The 18628-nt window shown below is 47.1% G+C and overlaps 1 protein-coding gene across 5 annotated transcripts in view; it reads left to right on the top strand.

Annotated features, from left to right (window-relative positions):
• Positions 1-17431, top strand: part of LOC138268126 (cold-inducible RNA-binding protein B-like) — a 157297-nt gene extending 139866 nt beyond the window's left edge. Inside the window, exon 7 of one of the 5 annotated variants that reach the window (XM_069217532.1) lies at positions 16840-17431. The gene's annotated coding sequence lies outside the window, so the exon portion shown is untranslated. The remainder of the gene's footprint in view (positions 1-16839) is intronic. The other 4 variants (XM_069217531.1, XM_069217530.1, XM_069217529.1 and 1 more) reach the window with 4 other exon arrangements.
• Positions 17432-18628: the final 1197 nt, after the last annotated feature.

The raw sequence follows: 18628 nt of genomic DNA, 5'->3' as shown, positions 1-18628 counted from the left end.
TAGGAGGCTGGCCCAGTATGTAGTGGACAATTGTGGGGTGTAAGAAGTACCAAAGCAACTCAATTTGCAGGAGAGAACACAATCAATGGGGTCCTGGTTAGCAGGATCCCAGAGAAAACAGTCAAAGCACACTTGCATCAGGCAAAATGTGGGGTAACCATGCCAGATAAAGGGGACTTTACTATAAGAGCCATAGATGCCACACCCCAGCAGCATAAAGTGGCCAGGGCATACTTGTACTTCCACACTCTGAAGGACGACTCCCTCAGGCTTTACTCTTGAGCTCGGCTCAAACAATACATCATATTGAAACACTTCCAGATGACAACCCTGCAGGATGTCCTGCCGCTCCTCAAACGAGGGGATTTCATGACCGTGCTTGATCTCAAGGATGCCTGCTTCCATTTTCTCATCCTGCCCACCAGCAGTACAATTGCTTTCTGGTAAATGAACCTGACTACCACCTCAATGTTCTCCAAACGTCTGGCAGTGGTGGAGACACATCTCCTCTGTGAGGGAATCCACATCTTCCCGTGCCTGAACAATTTCGCTGATCAAGTGCAGCAGCTTTGTCTCTCTTTCACACAAACAGTTCTGTCCTTGCTTCAGGCATTGACATACATCTCACCTCTGACCCCTTCAGAATCATCGCTTCCTTAGCTCCATCGTAAAGACTGTCACATTAAAAGCATGCCTCAATGATCAGACCCAGCTCTGCATGTGATCTTTACCATGGATGCAGCTCTCGCGGACTGGGGCATGCATCTTATCGCAGTACACAGATCAAGGACAATGGCCGTCTCCATATCTGGATTACCACATAGATTGCTTGGAACTACGAGCCATCCAGCCAGTTCAAAGTCTTTCTCCAACTCCTTCACACAGAGGTAGTCCTGATCGGAGCAGGCATGATAGTGTTGTATTGCACCCAGAAAGAGGGAGGCATGCACTCCCTTCAGCTCTTGCCTAGCTCAGGGCATCTGGCATTGACTACTCCCCTACAAAATTCATCTTTTGGCAGCGTGTCCACCAGGGGTGGCCAACAAATTTGCCAGCTTACTCTGTAGGATACATCAAGCCCATGAGTGGGAAGTACATCCCCAGCTACTCCACAGATACTTACTGCTTTGGGACACTCCACAAATAGGCTTGCTCACGCCCCCAGAAAAAGCTGATTGCCCAGCTTCACACACACTATGGGCAAGGCATTAAGGATGAACTAGTCCAGGATATTTGTCTACACTTGTCCGCCTCTACCACTGCCACTGCTTCCATTTGTGGTTAGGAAGCTCAGGTAAACAGCTTTATCTATCTTTGTGGCTCCATCCTGGGCCAGACAGCCTTTGTTTCCAGTTCTTCTGGAGCTTTGTCAGACTCCACGAGTCTTCCCCCAGGCCCAAACCTTTCACATAGACAAGGTGAGGCATCCGGCTTGAGGGGAGCTCAGACTTGCAATTTGGCACCTGAGATCCAAGAATTTGGATACCTCTGCCTTCCCAAAGTATGTATGTTCATCCTGAAGGAGGCCAGGTGACATGCATTGCTTGCCTGCTATGCTGCTAAATGGAAAAGGTTTGTATATTACTACATTTCATACAAATCTGATCTTTTAAACTACAGTGCAGGGAAATGTCACCTACATTCTGCACATGCAGAGGACTGGCTTGACCTAAACATCTATTCACCTCCATCTAAGTCCAATTGCAGCTTACATGCAGACATGTCAAAACAGGTTCTCCAGGGTACCAGAGAGGAAGGCGTTGATGGAAAGCCTAAAGTGTTAGACCTTTTAGAGTATTCCCTGCTCAAATCCGGAACCGCACTGTAGTCCTTACTGGACCTGGGGCCAATATTTGAGGCTATGCACTTATACCCGCTGTAATTCTTTACCTTAAAGGTAGCCTCACCTCACTTACGAACATTAGCCATCTACAAGCCTTTACCATTCAGGAGCCTTTTGTGTGGGTCCCCAGGGATAGGGTTCTTCAAACAAGTCCCACCTTCCTCCCTAAGATAGTGTTGCCCTTCCACCTTAACTAACCAATAGATTTTAAATATTTTTCCTTAGCACGATTCAGTGGCAGAGAGAACAAATTGTTGCTCAAGTCAGACAAGTTCCTTGTCTCCTTTGCTATATCTCCCAATAAGCAGCCTGTCTCCAACACGGCTATAGCCAGTTGGATTGTAATATGCCTTCAAAATTATTAGCTCAAAGCGCAGAGTCCTCCACGCCCCTTCGAGGATGCACTCTGCTTGGACGAAGGGGGTACTGTCTCTTAGACAACATCTGCTTAGCTGATAATTGCAAAGCAGTCACCTGGTCAATCCTGCACACCTCCACTGGGCATTGCTGTGAGCATCTTGGCCCGTCCGCAAGATTTAGTTAGTCTTGCAGTGCTAAGGACCTTTTAGTCAACATGAAGTAGGTCCCCATGTGCAATGTACACTTGGAGGACTCTCACCACATTTTGTGAAGTCTTTAAATGAAAACAGTTTGCAAGCGTTCATGCACAAGCTCCATTGCAGGAGTAAGCTGGGTGTGAGACCCTACAGATGCTAACAGGGTAAGTAGCATTCTCCTTCGTTATATAGGCCGCATATCTTCCACCACCCAGTGCGTCGGGGTCAGTGGTGGAAAACCTCATTTTAAAGTAACTTTTTCTTGTGGTTTGATAATTTTACAATTATACATTACATTTAATTAAAGTTCTCCAGTTTGAATATTTTGTTTATTTAACATGCTTTCTATATTTGTAGTTGACGTGCTCGGAATTTCATTCTTCAAATACTTAGGCTTGGAAGTCTTAAAAACGATTCAGTGCTTTAGTATCTCAATTATCTGAAGTCACTGCAATGTCGTACAGATAATACTCGCCACTAAATGCTGATTCCTAGCTTTGAGAGTATTCCCCAGGTGCAAGACTTGATCCGGATCCTCTTCATAGCAGTGCTCCTGTTCGCTGCCTGGTGGTGCATCCTGCTCTGTAATGGCTTCATTCTGTTCCTTATTCATTCACTGATCGCAATTCAGTGTGCAAGAGAACCAGGACCCCACCTAAAATGACAGGTTTCAAACAACAATGCCTCGACTATCTAGCAGTTGTCAGTAATGGACCTGCAGGAGGTAGTCCTTTGGTGTTTAGGCTTAGAGTAGCACTCCAAAGTGTGCAATAACTGTGTCCTTGTGTACCCTAGTATTATCTGGGACTGTGAAACAAAGCTGTGCATCGCCAAACATAGGAAGAAGCCATGGACCTCATAAGTGTGACCCTAAGTCGAGGGTATGAATAAGCTCTCATGGTCGATCGCAGGGTATGTCTTCTTTGAAGTTGTCCAGCAAGTCAAAGTCCACATCAAAGAGGAATCGCAAGGCAAAGCAGAACTTAACCTGATCCCACCACTCTATAAGGAGAAGTATTTATGGTGTCACTTTGTCTCGCTCTCAATTGAGAAGCTCATTCTATAGTTGATGCTGATGTGCCCGGAGTTCCCAGGAACATCTGCAAAGCAGCATCTGTGCTTTTAGGCCATGCTGTGTATTTTTGGCACTCTACCATATCCTACTTGTGTGTCTTCGGGACCCAAGGACCCGTAGCGGCCAGCAGTCTTGTTTCTGACGGTGGATCCACCCTCTGGCCATTTGAACACCTAGGACCTGCTTCTGGTTCTACACTGATTTTGGTGCTGACATGAATTTTAGTTGCTAGATTTGTTGGTTCTCTTCCATTGATGCTGGTCCAGCCAGCAGTCAAGGTGAAGCTGGTGCAGACTGTTTGACCCCTAGCTGAATCTGCTTGAGCCCTAACGAGGTTGTGATTCAACTCCACTCCAGTACACCTGGTTTCCATACAGGCTGATTCAAACAATATACCACAGCTTTGGTGGATTTGTCCTTGGAGGCTCCATCTATTTAGTTGTGATTCTGACCAGAGTTTACCTCTACTTGGAGATGACACGGATCTACCCCCCATACCTCTGCCCCCGACGGAGACAGTGTATACATTGCTTGCTGGAAGCCACTGGGTTGATGCTTCCTTTGCTACAAGTTTGATTTGTCCCATTGGGCGGCCAGTTGAAGAGTTCAGTCTTTGCTGTAGTACTTTGACATGCTGCTGAGGTACATGACCTACAGCTGCTTTCTCTTGAAGTTAAGGCAGATGTTGTTACAGATGGCCTGAAACCTAGGCCGGCTTCCTCTGAGCCCTCACTCCAGTTCAGCTAAGCTCTCCCTGACATTCTGGGTACTTGGTCTGAGCTTTGCTTTTGCCTACTGGTAAATGGGCAGGTGACCAGTTGCCCCAAACTGGTGCTTGACAAACCCTTCAAAAATAATTGAGGCATTCTGAAAACAAATGTACTCTACAGCTAGCCTTGAGGTTGGTCAGTGTGGTTTTCCTGTTTTGCCATTTGTTCTGGAATTACTCAAGATGTCTTACAGTGAGGCGTGAGGCATTAGTGTGGTGCTCCATAGCCACACATAGATGCAATCCACAGAGTTGTCTGAGGCTGGACAGGCATCCCTTGTGAATATGCCTATCTGGTAAAAAGTCAGACTTTCCTTGAAGCGTTGAAGGTGGACTCTGGCCACTCTGTGTTCTTTGAGTCTCTTGGCTTTAGGCAGACAGTTTCCACATCAGTTTTGGCCTTGTCAGGGCTACTCTAGCGGGTTGGTGTACAGTCAGACCTATGTGCTGCCATTTTTTTTCGACCTGCCACAGCTTTCTCCTGCTTCAGAGCAGTTCTGAAGAGCACCTATCCATTCTGCAAGAGGTGTAAGTACTACTGTCCAAAGACACCATCAAGAGGGTTCTGGCCTCTGAAATTGAGACTGGTTAATAATCCCTACTATTGTATTGTATTGTAATAGTATGTTCGATGGCATCTGTCGCTGTAGATACGCATGTTTTGCATAGCTCGCCATCTGGTGTTGGGCCGGAGTGTTACAAGTTGTTTTTCTTCGAAGAAGTCTTTCGAGTCACGGGACCGAGTGACTCCTCCTTTTGTCTCCATTGCGCATGGGCGTCGACTCCATCTTCGATTGTTTTTTTTCCGCCATCGGGTTCGGACGTGTTCCTGTCGCTCCGAGTTTCGGAACGGAAAGATAGCTAATTTCGGAAGATTTTCGTCGGTATTGTTGCGTTCGGGATCGGCGTAGTTAGATTCAACACCGCGTCTAAGATCGACGAGCTCCGGTGCCCTTCGGGGTAATTTTTTCGATCCCCCGTCGGGGCCTGGTCGGCCCGACCGCGTGCAGAAGAACGCCGATGGAACGGACCCCGTTCCGTTTCTGTCCCAAATGCCACAATAAATACCCCTATACAGACCAACACTTGGTCTGCAACTTGTGCCTGTCACCTGAGCACAGTGAAGACACCTGCGAGGCCTGTCGTGCGTTCCGGTCCTGAAAAACACTCCGAGACCGTCGAGCCAGAAGACTTCAGATGGCGTCCGCGCCGACAGCCCACCGGGAGTTCGAGGAACAAGAAGAGGAGGGAACCTTTTCGATCCAAGAATCGGACTCCGAAGGATTCGACGATACACAAACCGTGAGTAAGACGTCGAAAACCACTCAGAAGAAGATTTACAAGGCCCAGGGGACGCCACTGCCACCAGGCCATGGCTCGACCCATAAATTCGGTGACCGACCGTCGGCACCGAAAAAGGCCCAAACAGTGCCGAGATCGTCCGACTCCGGTCGAGACACCGGCACACAGCCTTCTCGGGACCGAGAAAGTGCTGGAGACAAGCATCGACACCGAGATACCGGTGTAGACACGGCTCGACGCCGAGACAGCGGCACCGAAGAAGATCGACGCCGAGAGGTTTCGGCCCCGAAAAAGAAAAAAGTCACCTCGGAGCCGAAAAAAGATGCAGACAGGGTTTCGGTGCCAAAACAAACTGCAACCGACCCAGTTTCAGGCTCTTATACAGAAGAGCACTCGCTAACCTCCCAAATGCAAAAGCATAGGTTTGAGGAAGAGCTACACTCAACTGATGTAGACCATACGCAAAAGCGTATTTTCATACAGCAGGGGACAGGAAAAATAAGCACCCTTCCCCCTATTAGAAGAAAGAGAAGATTGGAGTTCCAAACTGAACAAACACCACAAACAAAAGTGGTGAAAAAAGTTACCCCACCACCCTCTCCTCCACCTGTGATTAACGTCTCACCAGCACAAACTCCATCACATTCCCCAGCTCACACCACCATGAGCCAGGGTGACCAAGATCAAGACGCATGGGACTTATACGACGCCCCAGTGTCAGATAACAGTCCGGAGGCATACCCTACGAAGCCATCTCCACCAGAGGACAGCACTGCGTATTCTCAAGTGGTGGCTAGAGCAGCACAATTTCACAATGTAAGCCTCCACTCAGAACAGGTCGAGGATGACTTTTTATTCAACACACTCTCCTCCACCCACAGCTCCTACCAAAGCCTGCCTATGCTCCCTGGTATGCTCCGGCACGCAAAAGAAATCTTTAAGGAGCCGGTCAAAAGTAGGGCAATCACACCAAGAGTGGAAAAAAAGTATAAGGCGCCTCCTACAGACCCGGCTTTCATCACTACACAGCTGCCACCAGACTCTGTCGTTGTAGGAGCAGCTAGGAAAAGGGCCAACTCCCACACATCTGGAGATGCACCACCCCCAGATAAAGAAAGCCGCAAGTTCGATGCAGCTGGTAAGAGAGTCGCAGCACAAGCTGCAAACCAGTGGCGCATCGCTAACTCCCAGGCACTACTTGCGCGCTATGACAGAGCCTATTGGGATGAGATGCAACATCTCATTGACCATCTGCCCAAGGACCTACAAAATAGGGCAAAACAAGTGGTTGAGGAGGGACAGACCATTTCCAACAACCAAATCCGCTCCTCCATGGACGCTGCAGATACAGCTGCACGGACAATTAATACATCTGTAACTATCAGAAGGCATGCATGGCTCCGAACGTCTGGATTTAAACCAGAGATTCAGCAAGCAGTTCTCAATATGCCTTTTAACGAAAAAGAACTGTTCGGTCCAGAAGTGGACACAGCGATTGAGAAACTCAAAAAAGACACGGACACTGCTAAAGCCATGGGCGCACTCTACTCCCCGCAGAGCAGAGGGAATTACAGCACATTCCGTAAAACACCCTTTAGAGGGGGGTTTCGGGGTCAGAGCACACAAGCCAGCACCTCACAGGCAACACCGTCCAGTTACCAGGGACAGTACAGAGGAGGTTTTCGGGGACAATATAGAGGAGGGCAATTCCCTAGGAATAGAGGAAAATTTCAAAGCCCCAAAACCCCTACTACTAAGCAGTGACTCACATGTCACTCACCCCTCCACACAACACCAGTGGGGGGAAGAATAAGTCATTATTACAAAGCATGGGAGGAAATCACTACAGACACTTGGGTTCTAGCAATTATCCAACATGGTTATTGCATAGAATTTCTACAATTCCCTCCAAACATACCACCAAAAGCACAAAATTTGACAAAACATCATTCCAATCTCCTGGAGATAGAAGTGCAGGCACTATTGCAAAAGAATGCAATCGAATTAGTGCCAAACACACAAATAAACACAGGAGTTTACTCACTGTACCTTCTGATACCAAAGAAGGACAAAACGCTGAGACCAATCCTAGACCTCAGAATAGTGAACACATTCATCAAATCAGACCACTTTCACATGGTCACACTACAAGAAGTATTACCATTGCTAAAACTACACGACTACATGACAACTTTAGACCTCAAGGACGCGTATTTCCATATACCAATACACCCATCGCACAGGAAATACCTAAGGTTTGTATTCAAAGGAATACATTACCAATTCAAGGTACTGCCTTTCGGATTAACAACCGCACCAAGAGTCTTTACCAAATGTCTAGCGGTAGTCGCTGCACACATCAGAAGGCAGCAAATACATGTGTTCCCATATCTAGACGACTGGCTAATCAAGGCCCATTCGTTAATAGAGTGCTCAAATCACACAAATCAGATCATACAAACCCTCTTCAAACTAGGGTTCGCCGTCAACTTCACGAAATCCAACATTCTGCCGTGCAAGGTACAACAATACTTAGGAGCCATAATAGACACAACAAAAGGAGTAGCCACTCCAAGTCCCCAAAGAATTCAAAATTTCAACACCATCATACAACGCATGTATCCAACACAAAAGATACAAGCAAAGATGATATTACAACTCCTAGGCATGATGTCTTCATGCATAGCCATTGTCCCAAACGCAAGACTGCACAAGGCCCTTACAACAGTGCCTAGCATCACAGTGGTCTCAAGCACAGGGTCATCTTCTAGATCTGGTGTTAATAGACCGCCAAACTTACCTCTCGCTTCTGTGGTGGAACAACATAAATTTAAACAAAGGGCGGCCTTTCCAAGATCCAGTGCCACAATACGTAATAACAACAGATGCTTCCATGACAGGGTGGGGAGCACACCTCGATCAACACAGCATACAAGGACAATGGAACGTACATCAAACAAAACTGCATATAAATCACCTAGAACTTCTAGCAGTTTTTCAAGCACTAAAAGCTTTCCAACCAATAATAGTTCACAAATACATTCTCGTCAAGACAGACAACATGACAACAATGTATTATCTAAACAAGCAAGGGGGGACGCACTCCACGCAGTTAAGCCTGCTAGCACAAAAAATTTGGCATTGGGCAATTCACAACCAAATTCGCCTAATAGCACAATTTATACCAGGGATCCAAAATCAACTCGCAGACAATCTCTCTCGAGATCACCAACAGGTCCACGAATGGGAAATTCACCCCCAAATTCTGAACACCTATTTCAAACTCTGGGGAACACCTCAAATAGACTTGTTTGCGACGAAGGAGAACGCAAAATGCCAAAACTTCGCATCCAGATACCCACACAAACAGTCCCAAGGCAATGCCCTATGGATGAACTGGTCAGGGATATTTGCTTACGCTTTTCCTCCTCTCCCTCTCCTTCCTTACCTGGTAAACAAACTCAGTCAAAACAAACTCAAACTCATATTAATAGCACCAACTTGGGCAAGGCAACCCTGGTACACAACGCTGCTAGACCTATCAGTAGTACCCTACATCAAATTGCCCAACAGGCCAGATCTGTTGACACAACACAACCAAAAGATCAGACACCCAGATCCAGCATCGCTGAATCTAGCAATCTGGCTCCTGAAATCCTAGAATTCGGGCACTTACAACTTACCCAAGAATGTATGGAAGTCATAAAGCAAGCCAGAAGGCCATCCACCAGGCACTGCTATGCAAGTAAATGGAAGAGGTTTGTTTGCTACTGCCATATTAATCAAATACAACCATTACACACAACTCCAGAACATGTAGTGGGTTACTTGCTTCACTTACAAAAATCTAACCTGGCTTTCTCTTCCATTAAAATACACCTTGCAGCAATATCTGCATACCTGCAGACTACCTATTCAACTTCCCTATATAAGATACCAGTCTTTAAAGCATTCATGGAGGGCCTTAGGAGAATTATATAACCAAGAACACCTCCTGTTCCTTCATGGAACCTAAATGTTGTCCTAACTAGACTTATGGGTCCACCTTTTGAACCCATGCACTCCTGCGAAATACAGTTCCTAACCTGGAAGGTTGCATTTCTCATTGCCATTACTTCCCTAAGAAGAGTAAGCGAGATTCAGGCGTTTACAATACAAGAACCTTTTATACAACTACACAAGAATAAGGTCGTCCTAAGGACTAATCCTAAATTTTTGCCAAAGGTTATTTCACCGTTCCATCTAAATCAAACAGTGGAACTTCCAGTGTTCTTTCCACAGCCAGATACCGTAGCTGAAAGGGCACTACATACATTAGATGTCAAAAGAGCATTAATGTATTACATTGACAGAACAAAGAACATCAGAAAGACTAAACAACTATTTATTGCATTTCAAAAACCTCATGCAGGAAACCCAATATCAAAACAAGGTATAGCCAGATGGATAGTTAAATGCATCCAAATCTGCTACCTTAAAGCTAAACGACAGCTGCCCATTACACCAAGGGCACACTCAACCAGAAAGAAAGGTGCTACCATGGCCTTTCTAGGAAACATCCCAATGCAAGAAATATGTAAGGCAGCCACATGGTCTACGCCTCACACATTCACCAAGCACTACTGTGTAGACGTGTTATCCGCACAACAAGCCACAGTAGGTCAAGCCGTATTAAGAACATTATTTCAGACTACTTCCACTCCTACAGGCTGAGCCACCGCTTTTGGGGAGATAACTGCTTACTAGTCTATGCAAAACATGCGTATCTACAGCGACAGATGCCATCGAACTGAAAATGTCACTTACCCAGTGTACATCTGTTCGTGGCATCAGTCGCTGTAGATTCGCATGTGCCCACCCGCCTCCCCGGGAGCCTGTAGCAGTTTGGAAGTTACCTTCAACTATTTGTATATGTATCATCTCAACCTTAAATAGGTACATACTTAGTCACTCCATTGCATGGGCACTATTACTACAATTCAACTCCTACCTCACCCTCTGCGGGGAAAAACAATCGAAGATGGAGTCGACGCCCATGCGCAATGGAGACAAAAGGAGGAGTCACTCGGTCCCGTGACTCGAAAGACTTCTTCGAAGAAAAACAACTTGTAACACTCCGGCCCAACACCAGATGGCGAGCTATGCAAAACATGCGAATCTACAGCGACTGATGCCACGAACAGATGTACACTGGGTAAGTGACATTTTCATTATATAGCGCTTACTACCCCTGATGAGGCGTCAAAGCGCTTTTCGGCGAGTAGCACGCTACTCTGGAACCCAACAAGAATTAGTGATGGATTAGTATCGGGAAATATGAGTACAGTTTTAGTATTATTATGAGTTAATTTAATTTTCATTTATTAATGCTGAAGAAGGATGTAGACTCTAATCCTATTTTACATCGTTCCCCTTTGTATACCGTACTGTGGAAGGTCAAATTCAGAATGCTTTCCCCTGGATCTGAGCGACTGAAAGGTAACCTTGAACCTGCAAGACGCATTCTTTGATGCACACGTTCTGCAGTTCCACATAGGTTACCTATAGTTAAAGGTTGGTCAAGGGTATTATATTTGCAGTGCTCCCTTTTGGCCTTAACAGCAATCTCTGGTGTTGATGAAAATTCTGGCAGTGGTGACCACCCATCTAGGGAGCTTAAGGAAACCAGATTTCCCCTACCGTTACTACTGGCTGTTGAATGCAGGCTTGCCATAGTCCATCATAGACCACCTCCAGATGACAACAGACCTTCTGACATCGTTGGGGTTCTTGAGCAACGAGCTGAAGTTATACCTGATATTTCCAGCTGACACTACCTTTGGGAAGCTGGCCTGGTGTGTGGTGGGTATCTTTGGTACTTACACCTTATACCAGGTCCAGGTATCCAGTCTTAGTGAAGTGTAGGCAGGCTCTAGAAGCCAGGCTCTCTAGAGGTAGCTGTGGATGAGCAGCCCAGGCTTATCTAGGTGACCTGCAAAGCTCATGCAATGCCACTGTAGTCACACAGCACTTACACACATGATTGAAAACACTCAGTTGTACAAAAATAAAGGTACTTTATTTTTGGAACAAATCACCACAAAATACCAGACAGGTAACCCATCCTTAGGCGGTAAGTAATACACTATATACCCTAGTAATCAGAAACGTCCGTAGAAAAGGCACAAACCATATGATAAAAAAAGGAATGCGAACAAGGTACCCCCACCTAGGTAAATAAAATGCGTAGAGGGGAGCTGGGAGTAATAGAAAAACAGAGTTAAGTATCACAGTACCCCCCAGAGACCTGTAATGCAGGAGTAAAACACTGGAATTTCCCCAAACCACCCCAAAGGAGGAAAAGTAGAAAGACACCCAGACAAGACTGCAAGAAAACCAGCGGTGAATTCCTGAAGAAAGAAGACCTGCAGAGAGAGGGGACCAAGCTCAAGAGTCACAGTGGAGTCCAGGAGGAGTAGAAGCTTCTACCCACCCAGCTGTGGATGTAGGAGTTGGTCGACAGGGAAGAACAGGTCAGCACTGCAGCCCTGGAGCCGGAGAAGAGGTCCGATGCATGCAGATGTCCCGCGCTGGAGTGAAGATTGCAGACTGGTGTCGGTGCAGGAATTCCACCAAGAAGCCTTGGCAAAGGCAAACTTGTGGTTAGTGGAAAAGAGGTGCTGCCAGGGACCAGCAAGGCCCAGGAGGGGGAGTCACAGGCGACCCACAGCGTTGGAGAGAGTCTATTGGGGCAGAGGCAGCACCCGCAGGAGTCCCACAGGACGAGGACACTGAAGGTGCAAGAAGCCCACACAGCACTACAAAGGAGGATCGCACGCCACAGGAGAACCATGCAGAAGGCTGTGCTTTGCAGGATGAAGTGCTGGGGACTGGAGCTTCACGTCCCTTAAAGATCCCATGCAAGAGATGCAAACAAGCCCTGGCATGCGCAAGAGACGTGGTGCATGGGGTCACTGTCCTATGTTGGAAAGCAAGGACTTACTTTCACCAGAGTTGGACAGCTGGCAGAGAGGACCAAGAGGTCTACTGTGGACCACCACCTGTGATGCAGGATCCACGCAGCTCAGCAGGAGAGGGGATCCACGCAGCCGGTCGTCGCTTGTTGTAGGTGCCTGTGGTTGCAAGGAAGTGACTCCTTCACTCCAAGGGAGAGTCCTCCTTCTTGTGCAGGCGGAAGAGTTGCAGTCTTCTGAGGATGCACAACTGGGGAAATGTTGCAAAGCTGGCAGGAGATGTGGAAACAAAGTTGCAGAAGAGCCTTCTTCGGTGTAGCAGCTTTAGTCGTTTCCTGGAGGGTCCAGTTGTCTTTCCAGTGGCCAGAAGTTGAAGCAGAGGAGTCCTGCTGGAATTTTTCGAGCCGAATCTAAGGACCCACCCAAGAGAGAGACCCTAAAAAGCCCTGGAAGGGGGATTAGTCACCTAACCAGGTAAGCACCTATCAGGACGGGGCTCTGATGTCACCTGCCTGGCCTGGCCACTCAGATGCTCCCAGAGGTCCCTGCCAACCTTGGAAACAAGATGGCAGAACCCAAGGACCCCTAGAGGAGCTCTGGGCACCACCCCTGGGGTGGTGATGGACAGGGGAGTGGTCACTCCCCTTTCCATTGTCCAGTTTCGCGCCAGAGTAGGGACCGGGGGGTTTTGAACCGGTGTGGACTGGTTTTATGCATGGAGGGCACCAAATGTGCCCTTCAAAGCAAACCAGTGGCTGGGGAGGCTACTCCTCCCAAGCCAGTCACACCTATTTCTAAAGGGAAGAGGGTGTTACCTCCAACTCCCCAAAGGAAATCCATTGTTCTGCCTTCCTGGGCTTGATCAGATCAAGCAGCAGGAGGGCAGAAACCTGTCTGAGGGGTGGCAGCAGCTTGGGCTGCCCAGAAAACCCGCAAGACTGGTAGTAGTAATGGTAAGGGGTCCTCTAAGGAGCCCTCAGGGAGCAAGGAATCATACTTTCATTACTTGCAACAGTATTGGGGTATGATTCTGACATGTTTGTTATCAAACATGCCCAGGTCCGAAGTTACCATTATGTAGCTGAACACAGGTAGTGACCCATGTCAAGTACACGCATAAAATGGCGTCCCCACACTCAGGAAGTCCAGGAAAATGGATCCGGAGTTTGTGGGGACACCTTTGCTAGTGCGGGGTGCCCTCACACACGTACCTGCACCCTCCCCTCTGGGCTGAGAGAGCCTACCATAGCGGTGACTTATAGTGACCTTTAGTGAAAACGGGTGCATGCACCATTTTCCAACAGGCTGCCATGGCAGGCCTGCAGACCCCTTTGCATGGGTTCCCTGTGGGTGGCAAAATAACTGCTGCAGCCCATAGGGATTCCCTGGAGCCACGAAGCCCTGGGTACCTATATACCATATACTAGGGACTTAATGGTGGGACCAGTATGCCAGTTTTGGGAAGTGAGATACAATTTAGAGGAGAGCGCAAAACTACTGGGGTCCTGGTTAGCAGTATCCCAGTAGACACAGTTAAACACACTGACAACAGTCAGAAAATGGGGGTAACCATGCCAAGAAAGAGGGGACTTTCCTACACTACTCTTTAAAGAAGCCCTCGCGGCCTTTCCTCCTTTGGACTTATTCCAGGACATTCAGGCTATGATCCTGATGTTTCAGCCTTGGTTCGGGAGCTCTGAGAGTAGCTCTGACGCCTTTTGTCAACTTATCATCGCGCATCCTTTTGCTCTGCTTCGCCAGGTGGCGCGTGCAGGTTCCACATTTGTATCTAAAGTCCCAGAGGACCCAGCACCAAGGAAACCTGTTGGGTGTCATCCAGGATTCAGAGGAAACAGCAAAAGACCTGCAGTTGTGGATCCTTGAACGCTGGGGCGTATGCGCTTAACTGGCAGTGCCTGCTACATTACAAATGGCAACTGCACTCTGGGAGGGTGGGGGCGAGGGGCACAGGACTATTCCAACCATGGGGAGATCCTTGTTTAGTTCACTTTGCCACTGTTAAAAGTGTGGAACATTGGACTGCTGCATGACTTTCTGCCTCTCCTGGCCCCATTTCTGAAGAAAACCGAGAACAAATGAAGCCCCAGGCCATCATGAGCCCCAGACTGGCTCAGGAGAGTGTGGTATCTGGACCTTCTGAGTATGTGCATCTTCCCTCTGTTCAGGCTACCACTTCAGGAGGATTTTCTTTCTCAACAGCTGGGCAGGATTCTCTAGCAAACTTCCTCAATTTACACCTCTGTATTTGGAGATTGAGTGATTGCAGTTGACTGTATTTGAGTTAACAAACAAAATTGTGGCAGCCAGGTGTCCCTCCATGAAGTCTATTTACGGTAGAACAAATTAGAGGCTGGATGCTGAGTTCACAGGACAGATCCTTTGCAGGCCAAACTGTTTTATATTTTATTTGCTTTGTCTTTAGTCCAGAAGGCCTTCAAGTGGACACAATTAAAGGTTATTTCTTGGTTTACTGGACCAACTGTCCTTGTTTAAATCACCTGGCGCCTCTTTACCCTCATGGGTGATAAGCTCTGCTATACAAATCCGTATAACCTGTTGCACTGTTTCTTAAAGATTTAACGCACATTGCCTCTGAAACAGTTTGTGATGTGACAAAGGATCTTAATGGGGTTCTGATGCTTCACATGTGTACTCCTTCAAGCCAGTGAACAGCCGCTTATAGCGTCTTATGACCCTAAAGACGTACTCGTTGGCATCACTTTAGCTCTTTGCGTGTGTGAGCTCCAGGCTCTTGATGCAGTTGAACTACACCACATTTTTTTTCTCCAAACAAACTGGTGCTGAGGACCAGGACAACCTTATTGCAAAAAGTGGCAGTTCCTTTTCACATTGGTTTATCCGTTATCCTCTCAAGTTCTTTAGTCTGGCTCGCCTCTTGAAAGAGGGGGATAGACTTCATCAGCTGGGTCGCCCAAAAGAGCTCTAAGCTTTTACATCAGTCACAGCAAAGACCATCGGGTGGACAGTTTTTTTGTTTTGTTTTTGTTTTTTTGTGGAGGCTCTCTGGGGCAAAGACTGGTAGGGTGATGCAGAAAAAGACTCTATGAAGGTGGATAGTCCTGTGTGTTAAGAGCTGCCGCGTAGTGGCTGAGAAGCAACCTCTGAAAGGCCTGAATGAGGCCGTTCCGCCAAGGTTGCTACCACTGCATATGGAGTGCCTGCCATTGACATTTGTCTTTAGGAGCATCCACCAGAACACTGTTCGATGGGATGTCTGGCTGTAGATACACCTGCTTTGCATATTCTGCCATCTAGTGTTGGAGTCACTGGATCGAGTGACTGCTTCTTGGTGATACTGCACATGGGCATCGGCTCCTGTGTCGGGTTCTTTGTGTGTAGTGCTGACCTAGAGGTGCGCTGGAGCTCTACGCCTGAGGAGTATCGACCAGAACGCTCTGTTCGAAGGGATGTCTGGCTGTAGATACACCTGCTTTGCATATTCTTTCCATCTAGTGTTGAAGTCACCGGATCGAGTGACTGCTTCTTGGTGATACTGCACATGGGCATCGGCTCCTGTGTTGGGTTCTTTGTGTGTAGTGCTGACCTAGAGGTGCGCTGGAGCTCTACGCCTGAGGCGTATCGACCAGAACGCTCTGTTTGATGGGATGTCTGGCTGTAGATACACCTGCTTTACATATTCTTGCCATCTAGTGCTGGAGTCACCGGATCGAGTGACTGCTTCTTGGTGATACTGCACATGGGCATCGGCTCCTGTGTCGGGTTCTTTGTGTGTAGTGCTGACCTAGTGGTGCGCTGGAGCTCTACGCCTGAGGAGTATCCACTGGAAAGACCATTATTGAAGGTAAGTATGTTGCTTTTGTGGGGATTAGCCCTGGTAAAGCTTCTTATGTACTTGGCAGTCGGACGTTTTTTTCCTCTGTGCCATACATAATCCTGTAGCATTAGCCTGTTTGCTGTACTTCAGATGAAGCAACTCGTTCATGTCCCCTCCAAAGGTGGGATTTGCAGATCTGTTAGGTCTGCTCCCTAGTGCTCTTTCTGACTGCAGATTGAGATATTACAGGCTCATTCGCAACAGCTTCCGGAAATAAGGTAATAGGGGTTCATTTTCAATACAGACATTTTGAAAGAGTGAATAGTGTGTGGGTCCTGAGGTCTGGCACGATGTCAGACGCCTGAATTCTTACAATAAAGTGGTCCTTGTAATCTTTAAGGACGCTTAAATTGAACTTTAGCATGGATTGGCACTTCTGGTGGGGGGGGGAGATCTGGAATGTGCTAAATGCTAAATTCAATGCTTCAGTGACTTTACACTTGTGCCTGCTTCTTGTCCTCAGCTTGCAAGTAAGAGTCCTTCCTGACCTGCCCATCAGTCCAATGGCCGAATTTAGAAAGACTTGTGAAGCCTCGCTGATCGTTCTTTAGCGTACCGGCATACTTTCACTCTCCGGACGTCTCCATTTGAAAACGTTTTTTGTCCTGTATTTTGCTCTCTCTGAATTTTTTTTATTTTTTTTATTTTTATTTTTTTAACGTGGCTTACGTTGTCAACCTCTCAATGTTAATTTTACTCTTCATTGGATGCCAAGGAAGCTGTGACATACGCGGCATAAATTGTCCCCATCACGTTGGTAGCATTCTTGGAGTGCATTGCAAGGTGTGTTTTGGGGCAAGCTTCCTTTCTAGACCTAAAGAGGATGGTTTGCTAAAACTTTTATATTTACTGTAACTGCTCCGAAGTTCTTGGAAGTGTATCAACGGTTTTTACTGTCCTCTTTTATTTTTTTACTGGAAGAAAAATATTTCATTAATGTGTTAAGTGGTGAGAATTTCAGTATTGTTTTTTTCTTTGGCTTCATAAAGTCTATTAAAAGACTCTCTGAAATTACTCTCCTAGTGGCACTTTTCTGTAAAACACAACTTGCAGATATATGATGCAAAAGGTTAGTAACTAACCTCTTCGAAAACTGTTGGTGTTTTAAAACTTAATAATGGGGCTTTTATCTTTGGTCACCTAGCCAATCCTCCCTCCTCCACAAGTGTGGGTGAGCAGGAACACCTCAGCTTGAAAACACAGCAGACTTCTGTAGCACTTCAGAGAGACGACAGTGATGTCCTTCCTATGGCGTCTCTGTACAGCAAAGAGGACCCTTCTTCAGAAAGGACAGGGAAATCCGTCTCTGAACTGTTGAGCTTGTGTGAATGCCTGACCCAAACCCTGCTCCCCTTCCCTAACTAAACGTGCCTGCATTTGAGATATATCTTTTTCAGACACTAGACTTTCTATTTTAGGCTAGTGGAATTTCAGTTCCCTATGAGCTTTCCTAGTCGAAGGACTCCAGCTTTATCCTTAATTCGGTACCTCAGGGTTTTGAAGAATGTCCATATGGTAGGCTTTACTTACGTCCTTCTGCTCCTGCATGGTAGTCACAGCCCGATAAAGGCTCTCAAAAGGTGTCACTTCAAGATGTGTGGAAGGGGACCAAGTGTGGGCTTTTTTTTTCCACTTTTTGTTCACCATAGTTGTCTACATCCATCGTAGTTCAGTTCCTGGTTGTAGATACAGCATATTGTGGTATGACGCTGTCCTTACTTCACTGCTGATTATTTAAGGGCTGGTTGTAGGGAAGTACCCTTTTTTTGGCACGGTTACCCCCACTTTTTGCCTGCTATCAGTATGTTTTGACTGCGATCCTGCTAACCATGACCCCAGAGCTTGTGCTCTCCCCCTCTAAATTTGGTTGCCTAGGACTTAGCACACCTCACAATTGGCATACTGGTGCCCCCATAAGTCCATACTATATGGTGTTTAGTAACCCATGGCATTGGGACACCAGGGGTCTCCCATGGGCTGCAGCATCTACTGTGTCACCCATGGGAGCCCAGGCAAAATGTGTCTGCAGGTCTGCCATTGCAGCCTGCGAGAAAAGGTGTGTGCACCCTTTCACTACAGGTCACTGTAAGTCACCCCTATGGTAGGCCCTCCTAGCCCAGAGTGCAGGTACCTGTGTGTGAGGGCACCCCAGCATGAGCAGAGGTGCCCCTACAAATTCCATCTCCATTACACTGGACTTCCTAAGTGCCGGGAAGCTATTTTACCCATATACTGGAGACAGTGTCCAGCTA

The sequence above is a fragment of the Pleurodeles waltl genome, chromosome 12 (assembly GCF_031143425.1).
Source record: "Pleurodeles waltl isolate 20211129_DDA chromosome 12, aPleWal1.hap1.20221129, whole genome shotgun sequence".
NCBI lineage: Eukaryota > Metazoa > Chordata > Amphibia > Caudata > Salamandridae > Pleurodeles > Pleurodeles waltl.
The sequence above is the reverse complement of the archived record's forward strand: the minus strand, read 5'-3'. Positions and strand labels throughout refer to the sequence as shown.